Source organism: Tenrec ecaudatus, chromosome 6, assembly GCF_050624435.1.
Source record: "Tenrec ecaudatus isolate mTenEca1 chromosome 6, mTenEca1.hap1, whole genome shotgun sequence".
Lineage (NCBI taxonomy): Eukaryota > Metazoa > Chordata > Mammalia > Afrosoricida > Tenrecidae > Tenrec > Tenrec ecaudatus.
The window spans coordinates 98,158,193-98,180,913 of NC_134535.1; positions in this window are offsets into that span (position 1 = coordinate 98,158,193).

A 22,721-nucleotide genomic window follows, 5' to 3' on the forward strand; every position below is an offset into this window, starting at 1 on the left:
GTGTTGCCCGGGCATTTGTGGCATGATGTTTCAGAGAGTAGGGCAAGAAAAGTAGGGAGAAAGAATGTAAAATTGAAAGTAGCTCTAGCTAATGTGAGTTTGGGAGCCTTTGAGATAATCCAATACACAACACCCTCCCATCTAGTTGCACTTTGACTCCTTTTGAGGACATGCTCCTCCACAAGCTTTCCTTGATGCTAAACACAGAAGATACTTTGAGTCAACAGATCTTACGTCAACTCCTAAAGATAGGCAGCAGCACCTTACTGTGCTGCCTGCCATGAGCAACGCTTACTTGCATTGAAAAAACAGTAATATGATGGTGCTTCCTAAAATTCATGAAAGTGTAATTAAGATAATAGAATTTTTCCACAAACTTTGAAAATGTCCCAAATCCATGGAGCCCTCCTGGTATAGGGGTTACAATTTCGGCTGCGATCCGCATGGTCGGCACCTCAAAACCACCAGCAACTCCGCAGAAGGCCGACTAAATGTTCTAATTCTGTAAACAGTTAAAATCTCAGGAAACCACGGGGGCTAAATATAAGTCAGCGTTGACTCGATGGCAGTGAGTGAGACTATTTAACTGCATTCCAAGGTCAAGGTTAAATGAGAAAATTTTTTCAACCTTGCGTAGTCAAATTCCTTGAGCTATAAAAAACGGACCGCTGTGCCCTAACAGCATAATTCTTGACCTCCTAAGAGCATCATAGGAGCACTGGTGGCATAGTGGTTTTGCATTGGGCTGCTAAATGCAAGGTCATCAGTTCGAAGTCACCAGTTGCTCTGCAGAACAAAGATGAGGGCTTCTACTCCCGATTTTACCCTGCCCTACCGGGTCGCTATGTGACAGAATCAACACGATGGCATAACCAACAAGGATGACTCAAGGTCAGCTGAACAAACTGGATTAGTATGCATCCTAAATTAATCTACACAATCAACCTTCTACTTGGCTTAGGGCGTCCATATGGTCCACTGCCTTTAATAAGGTATGTCCCAAGAAAAATTGTACTCAGATATTAAAGATTGGTAGTTTGAACTCAATCAGAAGTACTGCAGGAGGGAGAGAGAGAGAGAGAGAGAGAGAGAGAGAGAGAGAGAGAGAGAGAGAGAGAGAGAGAGAGAGAGAGAGAGAAAGCCAGGCTCCTGTGAGGATGATGGCTCAGAAAACCTGTGGGCAATTCTATATCAAGCTGGGTGTGGACTCTCTGAATAACAGAAGGCCTTTGTTTATTTTGGTTTTCTAGTCTCTTAAAGAGCAGTGGTGATGCTGTTGTAGAATCTTGAATGAGACCTGGGTGTGATTCACAGCCAGTGGGATTCGTGCTCAGCTGGCCCTCATTTCTCAGTGGAGGCTTGCCTGAAGCCACGGTGTTGGTGAGGCTTCCATGGAACTTCTAGAGTAAAATAGCCTAATCCGTCAATCAAAAGCAATAGATGACAGCACACTGAGTCACAATCGTGCACAGGAAGTAAGAAATGGACAGCTTTTTGTTCTGCTGTGCAGAGTGAACTTGTGAGTTGAAAAATGGTTAACACCAGCTAATAATGGTACCAAAACTCCCATAACATTGCTGAGCCCCTAACTTGTTTGATTCAATTTTCCTCCTGAAACATTCCTTTCATTGAAACAGTCACTCAACTCTGAATAAATGTACTAATTTTTAAAAACATTTTATTAGGGACTCATACAACTCATCATAATCCATACATACATCAATTGTATGAAGCACACCTGTATATTCTTTGCCCTAATCATTTTCAAAGAATTTGCTCTCCACTTAAGCCCGTTGCATCAAGTCCTCTTTATTCCCTTCCCTCCCCGCTCCCTCCTCCCTCATGTGCCCTTGATAATTGATAAATTATTATTTTGTCATATCTTACCCTGTCTGGCGTCTCCCTTCACCCCCTTTTCTGTTACCCGTCCCCAGGGAGGAGGTCACTTGTAGATCCTTGTAATAGGTTCCCTCTTTCCAACCCACTCACCCTCTACCCTCCCAGTATCGCCCCTCACACCCCTGGTTCTGAAGGTATCACCCACCCTGGATTCTCTGTGCCTCCAGCTCCTATCTGCACCAGTGTACATCTCTGCTCTATCCAGACTTGCAAGGTAGAATTCAGATCATGATAGTTGGAGGGGAGGAAGCCTTTAGGAACTGGAGGAAAGCTGTATTCTTCATTGGTGCTACATTGCACCCTGACTGACTCATCTCCTCCCCTAGACCCTTCTGCAAGGGGATCTCCAGTGGCCGACAACTGGGCTTTGGGTCTCCAATCTGCACTATTCTTACAGAAAAGTATGAACATACAAAGGATATGAATAAACACAGAAATGGCCCTGTTAATCTATTGCCTCATGTAACTGGAAAAAAATCTTAAAGCACCAGCTAGTAAATATGACTGGGCAAAGGCATTCAACTGTAAACTATGGATAACCTTGAGGAGAAGAAGATTCCAGAACACTTCATTGTCTTCATTCCGAACTTATACAGAGATGAAGAGATAGGCTGTGGAATAGAAAAAAAAGGAATATTAACTGGTAAATTCAAGAAAGGTATGTCAAGGTTCTGTCTTTTCATAGTATTTATTCAATCTGTATCATGAGCAAAAACAATCCTGGTAGCTAGACTATATGGAATCAGGATTGGAGAAAGACTTATTAACAACCTGCAATTTGCAGATGACACAGCCTTGCTTGTTCAAAATGAGGAGGACATGAGCACTTACTGATGAAGATCAAGGATTGCAGCCTTCATTATGGGTTGCAACTCAGTGTAAAAGAAACCCAAATCCTCACAAATGGACCAATAGGTAACATCATGATAAACGGAGAAACAATTGACGTTGTCAAGGATTTCATTTTGCTCGGGTCCACAATCAATGCCCATGGAAATAACAATCAAGACATCAAATGACGTATTGCACTGGGAAAATCCACCTCACAACCCCTCTTTCAAGTGTTGAAAAGCAAGGTTGTGACATGAGGACTAAGGTGCGCCTGACCCACACCACAGTATTTTTAATTGCCTCGTGTGTGAAAGATGTGAAAGGTGGACTTTGAAAAGGAAGAAGAGAGAAGAATCGATGTAGTTGAAGTCTGGTATTGGTGAAGAATAAGAGTACGATGAATTACCAAAAGAACAGACAAATCTGCCTTGAGATAAGTGAAAGGTGCTCATTAGAAAGAAGGTTGGTGAGTGTTCATTTCACATACTTTGAGCACATTATCCAGAAAGACCAGTCCCTGGAAAACACCTCAGGCTTAGTAGAGTTATTGTTGAGTCTGTTTGTCATAGGCCAGGGTGACTAGAGAAACAAATCCAGAGCCACTTATATGTGTGTGAGAGAGAGCTTTCGTATATTGAGGGGGAAAAATCTAATCCAGAGCAAGTCCATAAGTCCAATATTATCCCACAAACCCTATACTAGTCCATAAATCCCTCTTCAAACTCACACATGCAAAATGCAGGAAGATCACATACCAGTGGGTGCAAAGGCTTGTGGAGCCATTGGTGGTGGAAAAACCTCAGCACTGGTTCTGGTCTCCGCATGGCTCCTCCTGCTCTCTGAGTATCGCTCTTCAACAGGAAGGTGAAACAGAGAGAAGTTCCCAGAATCCTCATGAGAAGGCCACACCTGCAAGGAGGCATCACCTGGCTGTGACCTGATTGACAGGCTAGATTCCACCCCTACACTTATTTATCAAACTGACATGAAACTATGTAACTACCACACTGTTCTGACTCATAACAACCCTACTATGTGCAACAGGAAGAAACAGCCTGGGCTGGCACCATCCTCACAATCGTTCTTATAGTTGATCCTATTGTTGCAGCCACCGTGTCAATCCTCCTTGTCCAGGGCCTTCCTCGTTTTCTCTGCCCCTCCACTTTACCAAGCACAGTGTCCTTCAGCAGGAAGTGGTCTCTGCTGATAACATGTCCAAATCATGTGAGATGAAGTCAGCTAGTTCTTTTTGGTACAATGACTCTGTGTGTTCTTCCCTCCTTCTTTTAAGGCTTCCTGCATTGTTCGATATTTTGTCCATAGAATCTGTCGATATTTCAACTTGAGGCATGGATTTTCTCTTGATTTCTTTCAGTTCCAGATACGGGGATCTGTTCTTGCCTTTCGGTTCTATCATTCTATGTCTTTGCACATTTCATTGCAACATTTCTCTGTGTTCTCAAGCTGGCCTTTGAAACTTTCTGTGCAGCTCTTTCACTTCGTCATTTTCCCCAGCTCCTCTATAATTAAGAGCAAGTTTCAGTCTCTTCTGGCATCCACTTTGATCTTTTTTTCCTTTCTTGTCTGTTTAACGACCTTGGCTTTCTTTGTGTATGATGTTCTTGATGCCAGCCCACAGCTCATCTGGTCTTCTGTCAGAGTTCAATGTGCCGAATCTGGTTCTTGAGATGTTCTAGAAATTCAGATGGGGCAGACTCAAGGTCATATTTTGGCCTTCATAGACCTGTTTTCTTTTTTTCAGCTAGAACTTGAAGTTACCTATTAGCAATTGATGGTCTGTGTCACAGTCTGTCTGTGCCCTGGGTTAGCTGTTGATATGTTCCAACTACTGTTCCTTCCTCTTTGTTTCCAACGTTTACATTCCAATTGCCAATAGTTATCAATACATCTTGGTTGAATATTTGAGTAATTTCTGACTGATGATGCTGACAGAATCCTTTCATTTTTTCATCATTAACTTTAATAATTGGTTTATAAATTTGAAAAATGGTATTGATTTTATTTCCTTGAATCAGGGGATAGACATTATCCTACCAAAGACAGCACTGTACTTTGAGACAGATCTTGAAGCATCCTTTTTTCTTAAAAAAAAACATTTTATTAGGGACTCATCCAACTCTTATAACAGTCCATACATACATCCATTGTGTAAAGCACATCTGTACATTCTTTGCCCTAATCATTTTCAAAGCCTTTGCTCTCCACTTAAGCCCTTTGCATCAAGTCCTCTTTTATCCCCTCCCTCCATTGAAGCATCCTTTTTGATGATGAATGCAAAACCATTCTCTTAATTGTGTCTTTCCTGGCATAGTCAACCATAGGCCAGTCCATTTCAGCTAACAAATATCTAGAATATTGACCTTCATCTATTCCATTTCATTTTTAATGACTTCCAATTCTCCTAGGTTCATACTTAGTACACTCAAAGTTCCAATTTTTAATTGATGTTTGCAACTGTTGCCCATTTTTTGTAAAGCATTAACCAGATAATCAGGGAATCTGAGCTAAAATTCTATCTTTGTCATTAGCTCACCCGTGGCCATGGCCATGTTATTCCTTTCGGTGGCTGTTTGTAATCATATGTAAGGTTCTCAATATCATATGTAAGGTTCTCAATATCATATATAAGGTTCTCAATATGGAGCATTCAAAAACAATTAAAAACAACAAAAGAACAATAAAAGGAATATGAGGATAAAAATGTCAAAATGATCTGGGACGTTTTTCCAACTATAGACACCTCTGCATGCCCTCTCCCTGCCCACTATAAAAGACGTGTGTCCTGAAGGGTCTCATCTAAAACTCAGAATAGAGGAGGTCAGGACAGGAAAGAGGACGTGGGAGGAGAAATGATCAGGCAAGTTTAAAGTTTTAAAATCTCCTAAGGGGAACTTGATACTCAGTCCTTTCCTCTGCTTCCTTCAAAATAAGATGGATGCGCTTGAAGTTTCCCGTTCCTCTGTTTCTGACTAGTTATGTCCAGGAAGCACTGTCTGGCACAGCATCTATTCTGCATAGTACAGGTATGTGAACTTTAAATTAGACATTCTAATTTATTTCCGTTTTCTAAACTTATGATGTGTATTCTATTGAGTTGGAAGGAATACGAAGCTCACGCCAAATCATTCATGACCTCTTTTAATTTTGCCTTAACATCCACCAACAGATTTACTCTTCTCACTGGTGTCACTGGTGCTGGTGCCCCTTAGTGCGGGAACTCAGGGTGTCGTCACTACTCGCCCCATGGGCCACCTCCCATACCAGATCATACAGAACCTTCCACAATGCTCATTATTAATCTTAACCATAGATTATGGTGTGGTCAATGTAATTCTAAATTGCTTGAGTGGAATAATTCTTAAATGCAATGAATATACACGACAAAATTATTTTGTATGTTTTTCTACATTAAATGATAACATTATTAATTACAGCACCATTAGTAACTAAGAGAAAGACTTAATTTTTTTCTCCTTTTCCTTTAATTACTACTTCATTTGCAATAAAATTTATTGATATAAGCTTATAAGTACTAGCGACCACAATATTGTAGCCCAAACACCAGAATATTTGACAAAATTGGAAATTAAAAAACCCCAGCAGCGATGAAGACACATTCAGACAAATGTCTTATCTAACAGAACACAGTCAGCCAAACTTTCTATCAGTCAAAGTAGACGATGATGCTGGCTCGCAAGAGCCCGGGAGAAACTGCAAAAGGTGGATTCACAGAGTGCTCGCCTGATAGGTCTATTGATGTACATAGGTTAGGTTCATAGAAAAAAAAGATTTTGTTGTTATAATTACAGAAATAGGTTAACAAAACTGTAATAAATTTCTACTGAAAACACACGAACAAACAAATTCACTGTTGTCAAGTGGATTCTGACTCATAAATTACCCTCAGAGCCCTGGTCGAGTAGTGAGTGACCCATTGGGCTGCTAATCACAGGTCATCATTCAAAACTGCCAGCCACTCCATGGGAGAAAGATGAGGCTTCCTACAGCATTGATGATTGTATAACCCCTCCTTCTGAGACTGAGCAACAGAATTGTATGTGAATGGATATATTGGAATGTGTAAAATATGTCAAAAGAGTATTTTTAATGTATAGTTGACAAACCCACAGGGGCAGTTCCACTCTGTCCTACAGAGTCATTATGGATTTCCTGAAACAACAGAGTCATTATGGATCTCCTGAAACAACAGTCATTTTATTGTCACCCTATTTGAGAGTACCGCCCAGTGCAGTACCACGCCTTTGCATAGAACTAGTAATGCCATCACTGTCCTCTCCTACACATTTGTTCCTTCAGTTCAACACAAACCACTGGCTTCAATGGTCAAAAGAGCTGGCTACCCTATGGGTTGTACAACTGTGTGCTGTGTGGTAGATGATTTCAGTGTCTCCACTCACAATATGTCAGAGATGCCCCAGATTTGTACAGGACAGATAAACCCCTCAGGGCCAATAATGAGAGTAGCAATACCAAGAGGGTAGGAATGGTGGTGTGAGAAAGGAGGAACCGATCACAATGATCTACCTCTAACCCGCTCCCAGAGGAACGGACAACAGAAAAGTGGGTAAAGGGAGACAGTGGTTGATGTAAGCCATGAAAATTTTTAAAATAAATTATCAAGGGTTTATGAGGGTGGGAGGGGGAAAGACGGTAAAAATGAGCTGACACCAAGGGCTCAAGTAGAAGGAAAATGTTTGAAAATGTTTATGGCAACATATGTACAATGTACTTGACACAATGAATGTATGTTTAGATTCTGATAAGAGCAGTAGAGCCCCAATAAAATGGTTTCTAAAATGAAAAGAAAGCAAAGCTGTCCCCTTGAGGACTGAAATGGGCTGACCTGTGCGGTGACAGGTTCATCATGAGTGAGAAGGGACTGACAGCATGGCGCTGGAACATGACAGCTGGACAAGGAATCAAGAAGGGTGAAGAAGTGATGCCCTCAGACGATGCTGTTGACGACCATGTCCAATGTGCCATGCACATTCACAAGAACAAAAGTCGGCCTTGGGAGAAGTACAGACTGTTCCACAAAATCAAGGATGGCAAGACTTCATCTCATCTATTTTGTCAGAGAAGAGTCCTGGATTGATTTTTTTAAATATGCTGATATTAGTATTTGTGCTCTTCAGTTCTGGTCACTATACCAGTTGTCCATCAGAAGAAATGAGCGATTCCTGGGCATGAGGAGCTTCCTTCAGCAATTATTGGGAAAGAAGAGTCTTCAGAGTGAATCCAGTGCTCGCCTCCGCCCCCGCCTCATTCCATCAACAAAGCACTCTGCTCTTGAAAAAAAATACAAAGGCTCATGAAAATCAAGATGGAAGACATTTTTACACCATGAAATAAAGAATTTTACTTTTAATTTATGAAGGAAGTAATTAAACACAGGTGATTCCACTTTTTTGCACGAAAAGGGTGTAGGTGAAAAAGATTATTCTGTTTTTCTTGATAGTTCCACTTAACTGACCCACCTAAAGTGTTTAAAATTGTTTTTGCTTTGTAAGGCATCAGTTCAAACTTTTTGGAAAGATCTCAGTTTGGAAGATAATACTTCTGTTCTTTTCTAAGCATTATGAAAGATATGTTCAAAACATTACTTTAAATTGACTTCTAAGTTGCTCCACTGCTCCCCAGTACTCTAAACTCAATTATTCAATCATAAATATTTTGTATTATTTTGTATTATTTTAATTGTCTCACTCTCCATATCTCAAAAGCACTTGTGTAGTAGGCTACTTATTAGCTGCCAAGCAATAAGTTCAAGGATTTGAACTCACTAGCTGCTCCAAAGGTGAAAGATGAGGCTGTTTATTCTTGTAAAGATTTAAAGTCTTGGAAATCCACAAAGAGCAGGACTCCTCTGCCTTGGATAATCATCATGAGTCGCCACACAACAGCCATCAACAAGTCCGTCCAATTCTACAACAAAGACGTATACAGAATTTAGCAGCTTTTCTCCATCTGCACAAATAACCCTGCTAGTGTAAGCCACCATTCTCTCGAGCCTGTGAAAGCCTCCTGGCTGGCTCTATGTTTCTATAGCTAACTCATCTCCAAGTCATTCTCCACCAGTAGAATGCTCTTCATTATAACAGGTGTTGCTCTCCAGAAAACAAGGCATCTTACAGCTTAGAAATGGTCATAAGAGATCTTCAATGGTTTAAGTAATCACCAATAACAGATCATTTAGACCTCACATTACTGTAAAGCTATTGACCCAAGGAATCTTCCCTTGCTTGCTAGAAGAAGCGTCTGAACAGGATAATTAAACTGTCCTTTATAAAGTATCCAATTAGAAAAAAAAAACTGGTATGGGATTTGTCCTTGACATATCCTGAAGTGATCAATGATAAAATCTTGCCATGGGGTGCAGGGATGGGGGCGGGGGGTGGAATCACGTACTCCTGAACTCCCTGGCCAGGGTGGCTATAAATGATAGACATTCTTTGTACTTCTTCCTTACAAGCCAAGTTAGGGTCTGCATGAGCATCGATGCAACTTGCTATACAGGGATTAATTCCTCAGTCCAAATAGAATTTGAATACGGAAATTTAAGAAAGAGGCACTTGGAATTCTAAGGAAAACTCTCAAATTGGTGGGATTTCTTCAGCTGATAATATCTGAAACATTGAGCAAATCCCACCAGTTGGAGAGTTTTTTGAGAATTTACCTTACCAATATTTCACTTTGGCCTCATGTTTTAGATTGTTTTGCTGCTGACAGAATATATCATTTTTTTAGAAATATTGAAAAAATTTAATTGTTCAAAATTATCAAAGTAGCCAACATACAAGCAATGGCAACATACAACAAGGAGTGAATATTTGGGGGAGAAAATTCTTCATGAGCCTACCATATTTGTGAACAACTTGCAAGAAGAGACTGTCCTTTGTTCTGCACTGTTTGCATAGCTATCATCTTAGAAGATTGAGATAATGTTACCATCCAGAGGTCAGTTTTAGAAAGTAAATATGATATCTATTTCCAGAGCTAAAGGGGAACATTCTTACTGTCCAGTAGAGTAAAAATTGTTTCCTTCTGGCTCAAAAAGCAGACATGATTACTACCTTCTATAAATTATTTGGGTTTGTAAGCTCACTCCTCTCCTATAATAAAATGATGTATTCAGGCTTCCATTTGGATCCATTAAAATTGCCCCTAGAAGACACAGGTTGAGGAAAATTGATGCAGAAAAATTGATACTCAGGTTGCTCATCTGTGTATTATTCTTCCCTCAGCTGTGCATCTCATGTGTTCTGGGGAAGGTTAATACTTTAATTTATTTTATTTTATTTAAGTAAGGCTTGTATTAAAGTCTTCAAGTCCAAAGGCGAAGTTGAATTACTATGCAGGATTCATGATTATAAGAAGAAAAATACAAGGAAGCACGTTTGTAGGTAATAAAAATAATTGAACTTTATGTGAAAATTAAGCTACTGGTACTTATCCTTATTATATAATTTAGGTGATTGCATTTTCTCTTAAGTAAATCATGAAATAGGAAAAATATTTCCATTAGAATAAGTATTTTAGTGGCGATTTAGTTCTTCCCCTACTCTTCACTGAGTATGCTGGTGAATGGGGTAAACTATGGAAGGTAATGGCTACATTATGACCTAGAGTATTTCCTACCTGAATTGACAAACTATCTCAAGAATAGATTTGCAGTGAACACGAATAACCAAAGACCAAACAAGCTGTGGAATTGCATCAAGAATGTGATAGAAGAAAAATGCTATTTTTAGAAAGAAGGAGCGAAATGAAGGTCAGAAGAGACTCGGACACTTGCTAGTGAGTGTAGAGCAGCTAACTTGAATGCTTAAGATGAAGACCTGAACAGAAGATTTCAAAGAGTAGCTCAAAATGACAAAGAAAAGTGTCATAAGGGTATGTGCAAAGAATGTGAAAAGTGGGTCCTTAGAAAAACAAAAGGGAAGAACACACTTAGTAGTTCGCCAGCTGAAGGAAATAAAGAAAAATTTCAAGCCTTGGGTTGAGGAATCTATTGGTGAAGATCAAAACTACAACTTGCTTTTAAAACCATTTTATTCCCCTCCCAATCATCATGACCCCAATCCTACCTTGCCTTGCGGACCTGGTTATACCAGAGGATGTACAGCGGTGCAGTGGGGATTGGAGGCAAGGGAATCTAGGACAGACGAACCCCTCAACACCAGCGGTGGGAGTGGTGACACCAGGAGGGAAGGGGGTGTAGAAAGGGAGAACCGATCTCGGAGATCTATGTGTAACCTCCTATCTGGGAGATGGGCAATGGGGAGGTGCGTGAGGGGAGACGCCGGGGAGTGTAAGATAAGATATAATAATTACTTATAAACTATCAAGGGACCAGGGGTGGGATCGGGGAGGGAGGGGGGCGGGGGAAAAAAGGGAAACCGAGCTGATTCCAGGAACCCAAGTGGAAGGTGAATTATGAGAGTGACGAGTGCAACGAATGTGTAAGGGTGCTTTGCTCAATTGATGTATGTACAGACTGTGATTAAAGCCTTATGAGCCCCAATAAAAAGATTTTTTTTAATGCTCCATTTAAAAAAAAAAACAAGTACAAGGAAGAAGAAAATGTTCTAAAATTGATTGTGGTAACGATTATACAACTCTTTTTGATATGATTAAACTATTAAATTGAATGATATATGGATTAAAAAAAAACATTTTATTGACATACCATTTACCTATCATGCTATTCAATGGTTTATATTTTTAAAGAGTTGTGCAATCATATCATTATTGATTTTAGAACATTTCTCTATTCTTTACCCATTATTATTAACTCCCCTTTACTTCCTCTGCTGTAACCTTAAGGAACTATTGAGTTACTGTTTCTATAGGTTTACCTATACCGAATTTCATATAAGGAAAATTATACCCCCCAAAAAAATGATAACAAAGTAAAACACAGAAATCTCTCAACCTGAGAGAGAGCAGACAATAATAGAAACTAGAAAAAATTTTTAAATGGTTCAAGATGGGGGAAAAAAAGATGTTACATTTAACCTAATTGCATCTTAAGTAATCTGCTTTGCAATGCATTCTGTCTGGTCCATGATCCATGCGAAGAGAATGGAAATTTAATACACGTGGGGACGCTGCAAATGAATTGTGGGCTCTCTCCATACTTTCTGCAAATAGGGCACACGTCATTTAAGCTCTAATGCAAGCCCCTCCTTTGGTCTTGGACCTGATGGTTTACAATTAGCTGGTGTGATCCTCCCGTGTGGACTTAAGTGACACTTCACTTAGATGGCTGTTTGTTGACAGACAAGGCTCTAAGACTCCAGAAGCTATTCTTCTGATAGCTGGGCACCATTTGACTTGTTTATCATACTTAACTATAACTCCCTTATCTTCAGGGGTCACCTCATGAGTGCAAGCATTGAACAGGGCCACATCATAAGAACTGATTGTTCTTATATTGGGGCTTACAATTAAGTATGAGCTCCAAATCCATTCATATATCTAAAGTGTGTGTGTGGGCACGCACACGCGTGTGCATCCCTGACCCACTTTAGATGTAGAATACCAGCTTATTGAAAAATGATTTAAGTAACTCTATGAGTCATTTGGTAATTAAAATCACTCTAAAAATTTTCTAATTATTAATCTAACCCACGGTATAGTTTTTAGAATACTATTAAGAAAAGGGTACATAGATACATACATACATATATATGACAGCCTTTAGACTAAAATGCATAGGATGTAAGGCAAAAAATTTTAAATGCTGATTCAGGAAAAACTGTCTGCAAGAATAAAACAAATCTCAAAAACAAACAAATTATGACAATCACAAGCTAGTATGTGATAGCCTTAAACTATCAATAATTTGGCAACCTCAAAAACAAGAGATTTGAACCAAAGTCCAATGACTTCCAAACCTGTGCCTTGGAAGAGCAGTTCACTGCTTCTTCTTATAATAGGGCACATTAGCTCTCCGTGCAAAGAAGCATTTCAGTTGCTTGAATCTGAAACAAGTGTGTTTAAGGTAAGCCATGGCGCCCTCAGTAGGGTTTCCAAATCAAATAATTCTGATGTGAAGACTACAACCTTCAATGTGGGTTACATCTCAACATCAAGGAAACAAAAACCCTAACAAATGGACCAATAAGCAACATCATATAAATCAAGAAATTAATGAAGTAGCCAAGAATTTAATTTTACTTTAATCCACAATTGATAACCATAGAAGCAGCAATCAGGGAATTAAATGATGGAGTTCACGTCTTCTCAAGGACCTCTTTAGAGTTCTAAGAGGAAAATGTCACTCTGAAGACTAGCACCAACTGAATCTAGCCACGACGCTTTTCATTGTCTCAAGCATGTGCCAGTGGGACAAGGATGAAAGAGGACCGAAGACGAATTTAGGCTTTTGAACTGGGGTGTTAATGAAGAATTTTAAAACTATTATGCACTGCCAAGAATGAACAAATCTGTCTTTAAAGAAATGTCACCTGAATTGTCCTTGGAGGTGGACCTCTCCTTAAGTACTTTCACTTGTAATGGGGAGGGGGGGACAGTCCCTGGGAAAGGACAGCGTGTGTGGGGAAGTGGTGGGGGGTCCAATGGGAAGCAAAGGAAAACCCTCAAGAAGATTCCTGAACACAGAGGCCGGCAGCACCGGGATCAAACATAGCTGTAATGGTAAGGATGGGCAGAATGCGGGGAGGGGTCGTTCTGTTGAACAAGGATTGTTATAGAAGAGCCAACCCGACAGCATTTAACAATAAAGCCACCAACTTGTTTGCCCTAAATAGCTAGCTGGAATGCTCTCTCTGCAATATGGAAGAGCAAGGGGAAAAAACCAGCTACACTGAGCTCTCTGTTTCTTAAACAAAACAATCACTACTATTCAGTCCTCTTGAATTTCTCAGTCTCAGAGCTGACAGCTTTCCATCAAAACTCACCTTAGCAACAAGACTGATTTCAAAGAGACACATGCTCCATTGATGAAGCCCCTGGCTGTCTTCGCTGCAAAAGGTACAATCACTTTGATGTCTGTGTTAGTTTGTTGCCAAGGAGATGATTGCTACCAACTGCATGCAGTAAAATGTTGCAGAGAGGAAAACAGCCCTGCCTTCCTATTCATCTGACATCACTCCCACCACTGCGGTAGCTGTTGGTAGGTTGTTAGATGCCACGTCGTTGGCTGCAGCCCATAGCAGACTGATACATGCGAAACACGGCACAGTACTGTGCTGTCCTCACAGTGTGCTGTGCCTGAGCTCACTGCCTCGATCACTGTGCCAATCCATCTCCTTGAGGGTCTTCCTCTGGCTGTCAGCCCTCCATTTGGTGTCCTTCTCCAAGGACTGGTCTCTCCTGACAATATATCCACACACCTAAGGTGAAGTCTTGCCATCCTTGCTGCTGAGGAGCACTCTGGCCTTACTTCTTCCAATAGAGACTGGGTTTCCTTTTAGCAATCCACGGTGATTCCAATATTCTTCTCCAGAACCACAATTCCAATGCATGGGCCCTTCTACAGTGTTCCTTATTCGATGCCCAGCTTTTACATGCATAATATGCAACAGAGAATAGCACGGCTTGGGTTAAGTACACCTTAGTCTTCAAAGTAATATCCTTGCTTTTCAACATTCCACAGAGGTCTTGTGTAGCTAATTTGCCTAATGTTATGTGTCTTTTGATGTCTTGGCTGCTGATTCCCTGAGCATTGATTATGGATCCAAGTGAAACAAATTCCTTGACAAATTGAACCTTTTGTCCATTAATCATAATGTTACCTATTGGTCCAGTGATAAGGATTTTGGTCTTCCTTCCTTTGAGTTGTTATCCACACTGAAAGCTACTACCATCTTTGATCTTCATCAGTGAGTGGCTCAAGTCCTCCTCACTTTCAGCAAGCAAGGTTGTGTCATTTGGATGCCTCAGGTTAAGACTTCCTCCAATCCTGATGCTACATTCTTCTTCATCTAATCCAGCTTCTCTGGGAATTTGCTCAGAATATAGACTAAACAAATATGGTGAGAAGATTCAACCCTGACACCCTCCTTTCCTAATGTTAAACCATGCAGTATTCCCTGGTTCTGTTCGCACAACTGCCTCTTGAGCCATGTGTAAGTTCCAAATGAGCACAATGAAGGATGCAGGAATCCCCATTTTTTTCCAGGTAATCCATAGTTTTTATGGTCCACACAACCGAATATCTTTGCATAGTCAATGAAACACATGTAAACATCTTTCTGGTATTCTCTGTTTTGAGCCAAGATCCATCTGACATCAACAAAGATATCCCTTGTTCCACATCCTCTTCTGAATCCTGTCTGAACTTCTGGAATCTCCCTGTCAATGTACTGCTGCAACCTTTGCTGGATGATCTTAAGCAAATTTATAGTCTTTTTAGAATCATGGGGCCAAAATAGTTTTTGTAGCAATAGAATCCATCAATGGGCAACACCTGCATTTTATTCTATCCTGTACTCATGATATCCTGAATAACGGAGACCCAATTCCATTGTTTAAAGTGCTGAGACCACATTCCTCGTGTTTGTAACTCTATTAGCTCTAAGTGCAATTTTCTGGGGCCAGTGGTTGCTCAGTATTCCTGATGGATTATTTATTATCAATAAAGTAGTTCATGAATGCATAATCCCTCATCATTATGTGTTTGTTGTATTAGTCCATCAATTCTTGATTATCCTGTGCTAGAGTTACCCAAAGTAGGTATCCAAAGGCCCAAGGCCCTTAAATGCAGACTCAACCTTATGGGGAGTGTATCACTCTAAATTGGCATTGATTCGATAGCAGTGAGCTTGTTTGGGGTTGATTTTCTTTCATATGCAAATATATTAAGTGGTATTTAAACCTGGCTTTATACTGGTACAGTTTTATATTTATTACCTAATATAATTCACAAACCACCTATAAACTATGTGTTGTTTATTATTATTATTCCCATTCTGCAAACTGAGAAGGAAAGGATGATTAAAAAGTGCATTTTGGAGAAAGGCCATGATCTCAGTTCTCTCACTGTAGAGCTCATGGTTCCCACTGTCAGGTGGATATGTGCACGCATGCAGATGTACTTGAAGTCAAAGCGTGCTGCATCAATGGTGGTATGTCGACAACTCCGCTTACGGTGCGGTTACACAATAAATTGCGACCCTCTCCCACCACCAAAACATGTATCGGTCCCCTAATCACTGTACCTAGAGATGTAATCTGCTTAAAAGTGCAGTTTTCTCTGGTATGTTAATTAGCTCAGACCCAAGTATGGTGGGATCTAAAACGAATCTTTTCTGAGTTAAGAAAAGAGCAGATAAGACACACAGACTTATAAGAACACTCTGGGGAAGACAGATAATGTGTGAGCATTGCCAAGGAATAAAGAAACACCCAAGGCTACAGATTAAAAAGAGGAATCAACACAGGCAGGATCCTTATTTGCACTTTTGGTTTCCATAGTGATGAGAGTATAAACTCTTGTTCTTGAAAGCCAAGCACTTGTGGGTTCCTCTTCAAGCAGAACGAGAGAGCTGAGACGGGCACCTAGATGTTAGCGTGAAGAAGTCCAGCAAGAGAGAGTTTTTGTTTTGTTTTTTTAACTTTAACCTTTTGTTAATAAATCATTTCAATGGGGACTCTTACAACTTTTAGAACAATCCATATATCAATTTTATTAAGCACGTTTGTACAGGTGTTGCCATCATCGTTTCCAAAACACTTGCTTTCTACTTTGAGCCCTTTGCCTAAGCTCCTCTATTTCCTCTTCCTCCCACACTCGCGAACCCTTGATAGTTTATAAATTATTTTTATTTTAATATTTTACACCGTTCACTGTCTCCCCTCACCCACATTTCTGTTGTTCATTGCCCTGGGTGGGGAGTGGGTGGGTACTGTACATCAATCATTGTAGTCACTTCCCCCTCACTCCCCATTTCTCCCCCAATCCTCCTGCTATCGCTACTCTCATTATTGGTGCTGAGGGCTTTGTCTGTCCTGGAGTCTGTGTGTCCAGAGCCTCTTGTTTAACTTCAAGCCTTTACGACCCCAGATGTTATATCTTGTAATAGCCGGCCCTATCAGCTTTCTTCACCACATTAGCTTATGCACTCATTTTGTCTTCAGAGATCATGTCGGAAAGTTGAGCATCACAGAATGCTGGGTTATTAGAACAGCATGTTCTTGTGTTGAGGGAGGACTTGAGTGGAGGCTCAATGTCCGTCTGCTACCTTAATACCCAGCCTATAAATATATGTACATAGGCCTATATCCTCTTGTTATATATTAATATATTTACATATGCACATGCCTGTTTATACCTCTACAAATGTCTTCGGCCTCCTACTTCTGAGAAAGTTTAGTCACTAAGATCTGAATTGCCATATTCTCTCTCAGAAGAAACGAGAGTTCTTCTGTACAGGACATTGGAAGGGAAATAATACAGATGTTCCCATTAGAGTGAAGGAAGCATCGGAAGGCATTTCTTTTTGAAAATTGATGCAATGTCTGTCAGTCATCTGTACCGCTGTTGTTACTTTTAATACTTAAGCATTTTAACTGTAATTGCAAAGGAACTAATGAAAACAGAATGGAGCAACACTTGTAGACACAAGGGGGGATAGACATGGCAGCATAGCCACCAGGGACCTATTGGGGTCCATTCAAAATGAACATTCTGGGGAACCTTAATATCTGGCTGATATTTGAGCAACGCTACTTTGGCTTTGCAAAACACGTTTCCTTGTGGAAGAGGTGATGCAGCAGCTGCATTTCTGGACTATACGGACGACGAGAACGCCCGAGGGCATGCAGAATGCCCCAGGGCATGCTTATGAAGTGAATTTTGCCTCTGTCACCAGCATAACCGATTAGCAGTATAACTTAAACACATAGCAGAACCCAGTCAGGTGCTACTTCCTGCTCTGTTAAGGATACAAAGTAGTTTCAAAACATCTGTGGAAACTAGACTTAAAAGGTAATGGATTTCTTTCCAAAAATCGTTTGAAGCGCCTTGCATATTCTTTAAAATATTTAAATCAAAAAGTTTTCAATTTTTCTATTATCAATTACAATTCACTTTCTCCTTTTTAAAGCTTCCCAGAACAAATTAATGAGAGCCATGAGAAAATTCTTTGGGGAAAATGTCCCAATAAAGGACGATTTGGTTTGGTAAAACTCAAGAAAAATCCTACTCTTGGAAAACCAAGAGTTTCTTGAAAATTTGCAACTACATGAAAAATCAATTTTTCTTAAAAATCTTATTTTTCTTCCTTGACCACAAAGTAGAGGGGGGGAAAGCATATTTTCCCATGCTATTTTAAATTGTTTTGGCTTATTTTCTAAACATTGTGTGTTTTATGCTAGCAAGAAACCTCTCTAATATTGGGGTGGGTTTCAAAGAACAGTTATTAATCCCTCAGACACAAAATATGCCCTCTCTTGACTCATAGAGGCCACTAGGTGGGAGGGTGAAGAAAACGTTGGCGTGCTGCTTCCATGATACCTGGAGTGTCTGCTCTGCCTTTGCGACGATGACACTCTTCTACTGCATATTGTCCATTAGACTAATTAGTTCCACGTCTTCATTTTTTTCATTATTATTTCCTCCATACAGAGAAAAACCAATCGCTGCACCATATATGTCTTTTCATCCGTTTTTAAGACCCCAGTCACTATTGCTCAAAGTAGGGTGTAGAAGATTGTCTTTGTGGACTCAGGGAGACGTCATGCTAACGTGGAGGCAGTGAGGCGGCGACACCACTGAAGCCATGTGGAACGACATGACAATAAGCAATTTGGCCATTTTGTCCTGGTTTCTGAGCCTTTCCCAGCAACTGGCCTGGATTGGGACTCTCTTGGGAGCTGCACCCAGTCTGATCTTTATACAGATTGACTTGGGATCTCCAACTCTGTAACTCACCTTCAGACTAATAGAGTACAATCCTTACAATTTGACTTTTATCCAATAGGCTGCGGGGAGAAAGGATATTTATTGACTTCTAAAAACCCTGGAATGCAGAGCTCAAGTGGGGTTTTCGGATCAAGTCTCTAGAGGGGAGTAAATCATGTAGGCACAGGGGCCTGTGCAGAAGCCCTCTTGAGACACTGGGTAAACCCAGAAGCTCAGTAGGAGGCAGCAGATTGGAAGGTACTAGAAGAGGCAAAGATGATGGCAGCAGAGGATAAGCCGCAAATGCAAGACAGAGAGCTAGACACTCTGAGGGTTGTTTCACCGCAAGCTGGAGCCCCTACAGAATAGGGGCCTTCCTTAAACTGTTCTGGGGTTGGCTGGGAAGAGCCAGGAGTCAGCTGAGAAGAGTAGCCAATAGCAGACCCTGCCAGATGACAACACTGCATTTCCTGCGTCAACGTTTCCAGATAGGTGAGAATGAACATTGCTTTGGGGGAGGGTAAGCAGGCCCCCTGTTACATGTAATCAGGTACCCCGGATGTGTTGAAGCCTTGGACCCTTCTTATCCTCATTCTGCATAGCTTTGGCTTCTGTTTATATCCTTCCCTGTTATGTTGCGGTTGTTTTTGTAGATACGATTACAATCGTTGTGTTTATTTGGGGAAAGAAGGAAAATCCCCAACAGATGTATAGACTTAAAATTAACTGCATCGGAATAAGATTTCCAACTTTCAAATACAGAACATTATTACAATGTTCTGATAGCAGTGTTGGTAGATTGTCACCTGATACTAGCGTTATTTCAGTTGCTTGGTTATGAGAAAGAAGTGTTAGTAATTTTGTCTTGAAGTAATCTTCTAATATACTCATAACAAAGACCCCACTGTCTCCGCGTCCATTCCCACTCATAGGGACCCTGTGTAAGGTTTCTGAGGCTGGAAATAGTCACATGACCAGAAACTTCATCTTTCTCCCTGAGAGTAACTGGTGGGTTTGAACTGCCCAACTTAGAGTTAGCAGCCAAACACTTCCCCATCAGCACCACCAGGATTCTTTGGTAGTAGGATACAAAGAGTAAAATGCCAGAGGAGCCTATGAGCCCAACACCAAACCATGGCTAGGAGACCCTGAAGACGGACTTCTAGGAAAAGGTGATATTCCCGTGCGGAGGGAACGATGAGTAGAGCTTAGCTGGGGACGGCATTCCTGGAAGAGGAGGGAGAATCTAAAAATCATAAAGTATTTTTGTTATTATTCAACATGATTTAAAAGACATTTTAATCTTTTGCTCACATATAACTATTATTAGAAGGAACTCTAGTGGGGTAGTGATTGTGAGTTGTGCTGAAATCCGGATGGTTGGCCGTTCAAAACCACCAACAGCTCCTTGGGAGAAAGACTGGACTTTCCACTCCTGCAAAGTTACCATCTTGGCACTTTGGAAACCCACAGGGGGTCACTATGAGTCAGCATTGACTCGACGGCAGTGAGAGAACTATTATTAGAGGAATGGGAGAATTAAAGGAATCCCTGCATAATACACCTGACAAATGCCCTCAGCGGCTAACTAAAATGTCAGAGGTTTACGTGCCCCGCCATGTGCCTCAAAAGGAAGACCCAATAATCGGTATTCGAAAATCACCCACTAAAAATCCTATGGGACATAGTGTCAGTCTGAGACTCACAGGGTTGCCCTGAGACAAAATTCCTCCCATAGCAACTGTCATATTTTGGTTTGTTTGCTTGTTTTCGAATGACAGAAATGTTGCTTAGAAGAGACTAAATGAACATTTTTTGATAATAAAGTTATGCCAAAAGGTGACAGAAAGGCGCTGGTGTCAGAAGTGGTGGACTTGTGTGTAGGATGAAGCCAGAGAGCAGAGATGGGATAAGGTTGAATATATCAATGACATAATCTGCATTCATTTTCCAAATAGATAAATTTTCCCAAATATAAGTTTTCTTTTTCCTTTGTTTATTCATTCCACAGGTATTTCTAGAGGAACCTAAGCTGTGCATAAAATATTCAGGGTCCTAAAAATTAGAAAGCAAGGCAACTTTATTAAGATTCCATCAACACATGGTACCATGAGAGCCTATGACTAAATCAACCCAAGGAGAAATGAGATCAGAGAGGTTGCCCCTGTGGTCATGGTACCTGTACAGGGTTTGTAAAGAATAATTATTAAGAAGGAAAAGAGATCATTAAAGACAGGTTCCTGGTCCCTGAATATTTCATAGATTAGTGAGGAAGCAGAAGCTGAGCTGTAATGGTGTTACAACTTGGAGATACAATTGTTACAAAGGGCACTCAGAAGGAGATCGGATGAGTGATTAATTGAGATGGTTTCCACATGCAAAGCAGATGGTAAAAGGCAACTGCCAGGACATGAGAGAAATCTGGAGGCTACAGACTTAGTTCTGAACTAAACATAGTAGAGGGAAAAAAACAAAGACAAAATGTTTATTGATGATATCTCAAAATTGGGACCATTGAGGAGAAAATTGAATCTTAAATTTATTTTTTAATCATAGTCATCAACAGAATATTAAAATTCATCTAGTACTGACTAAAGATTGACTAAGGGAATAAATATGACTTTTTTCTATTGATGCCATTCGCTAACAACTAATGCAATCAGATGAGTGTTATATAATAAAGCTATTCTTAAAGATATCAATTCTGTGATTTTGTTTTCAAGATGATGTTTGAATAGTTGTTTGTTTTTTAAATTAAATCACTGTGTCTCTTCATGCAGGTAAAGAAAATCTATCTAGTCTGGAAAACCCAACAAATCTTTCTATACTCTCTTGCTCAAATGTTACCCAGTCTAGCCCGTTGACTAGAGACCCTCCAGGTAATGATAAAATGCCTACTCTCCATATTTTATTGGCAGAGCCTGAGACCAAACCCATGGAAACATCCATGTGGTGCCATTTTTATGGGACACATATTTTTCTTGGTTTCTGTACTTGGTTTCTGCGTGCCTTCTCTGTTTCATCACTCAAAAGACGGTTTATGTGTTGTGTTTTGTTTTGACTTTAGTTCGATAGCTTTGTTTTGCTAAAGATCGGCAAAAGCACGTATCTATTTCTCACTTATTGACATAGTGCTGGGTTCCAAAGAAGTGAGTCACTAGGTGACCATGTGCATTATGTGAAAATGGAAGATGACCATATAAGATCACAACATGGGCATGACGACATCAATATGTCACAGCCACACCATAGGCAATCATGGCCCACCCAGGCTGACACATTACCTGAGCCATCACAACCAAGGTAATCTCATCTCACAGGAGGGTGCTCGTAGCTTCCAGACATACCTTGTTCATGTGTGAAATAAAGTGTAGATTTTTTCACTACTGTTATAAATATGCATGTCGGATAATGGGATACTTGATAAGTAAGGAGCAGGCAAAATTTTAGTTGCAAAAGTTCAGCACTACAAACATAGACATCAAAGACATACAATTTCATGAATTTGATTATGAGAGTGGAGAGCACTTGGAATGAGTTGCTCAATGATGAGCAGTACATGCAAGTATTGGGAAACTTTCCAAATCTCAGGGAGGACGAATGTGAAAGAGCACACAGCGGGCTACGAGGATAAAGGAAGCCATCTGGGCCGAGCACTGACATCCTCTTAAAAGTCCTTCCCACCTTCTTTGCACTTGTTTTTCCTACTAATCTTGAAAACACTTCTCCAATAGTTAAAGGTCAAAAGATAAATGCTTCTCAACTCCGCCCCTTAAAACTCTGTTCCCTCTGCTGCCTTCCTATGCAGGTTAAGGGTCTGACATTCTCCCAGAGTTAGACAGCCAGGTTAGAAACCACAGAGTCCTCAGTAGCAAGTCTCTCAGCAATCGCAAACCGTGTACACCTAAGGGCTCTGGCTGATGCAAACAGTTTGCTCGTGACAACACTACAAAAGGTTCACAATTCAAACTTACCCAGCAGTGCCACTGGGGGAAAAAATCTGATGAACTTTTTTCTTAAAAATTACAATCAAGAAAACTCTTAGGAGCTCAGTTCTATTTTTTAACGTATCAGGCAT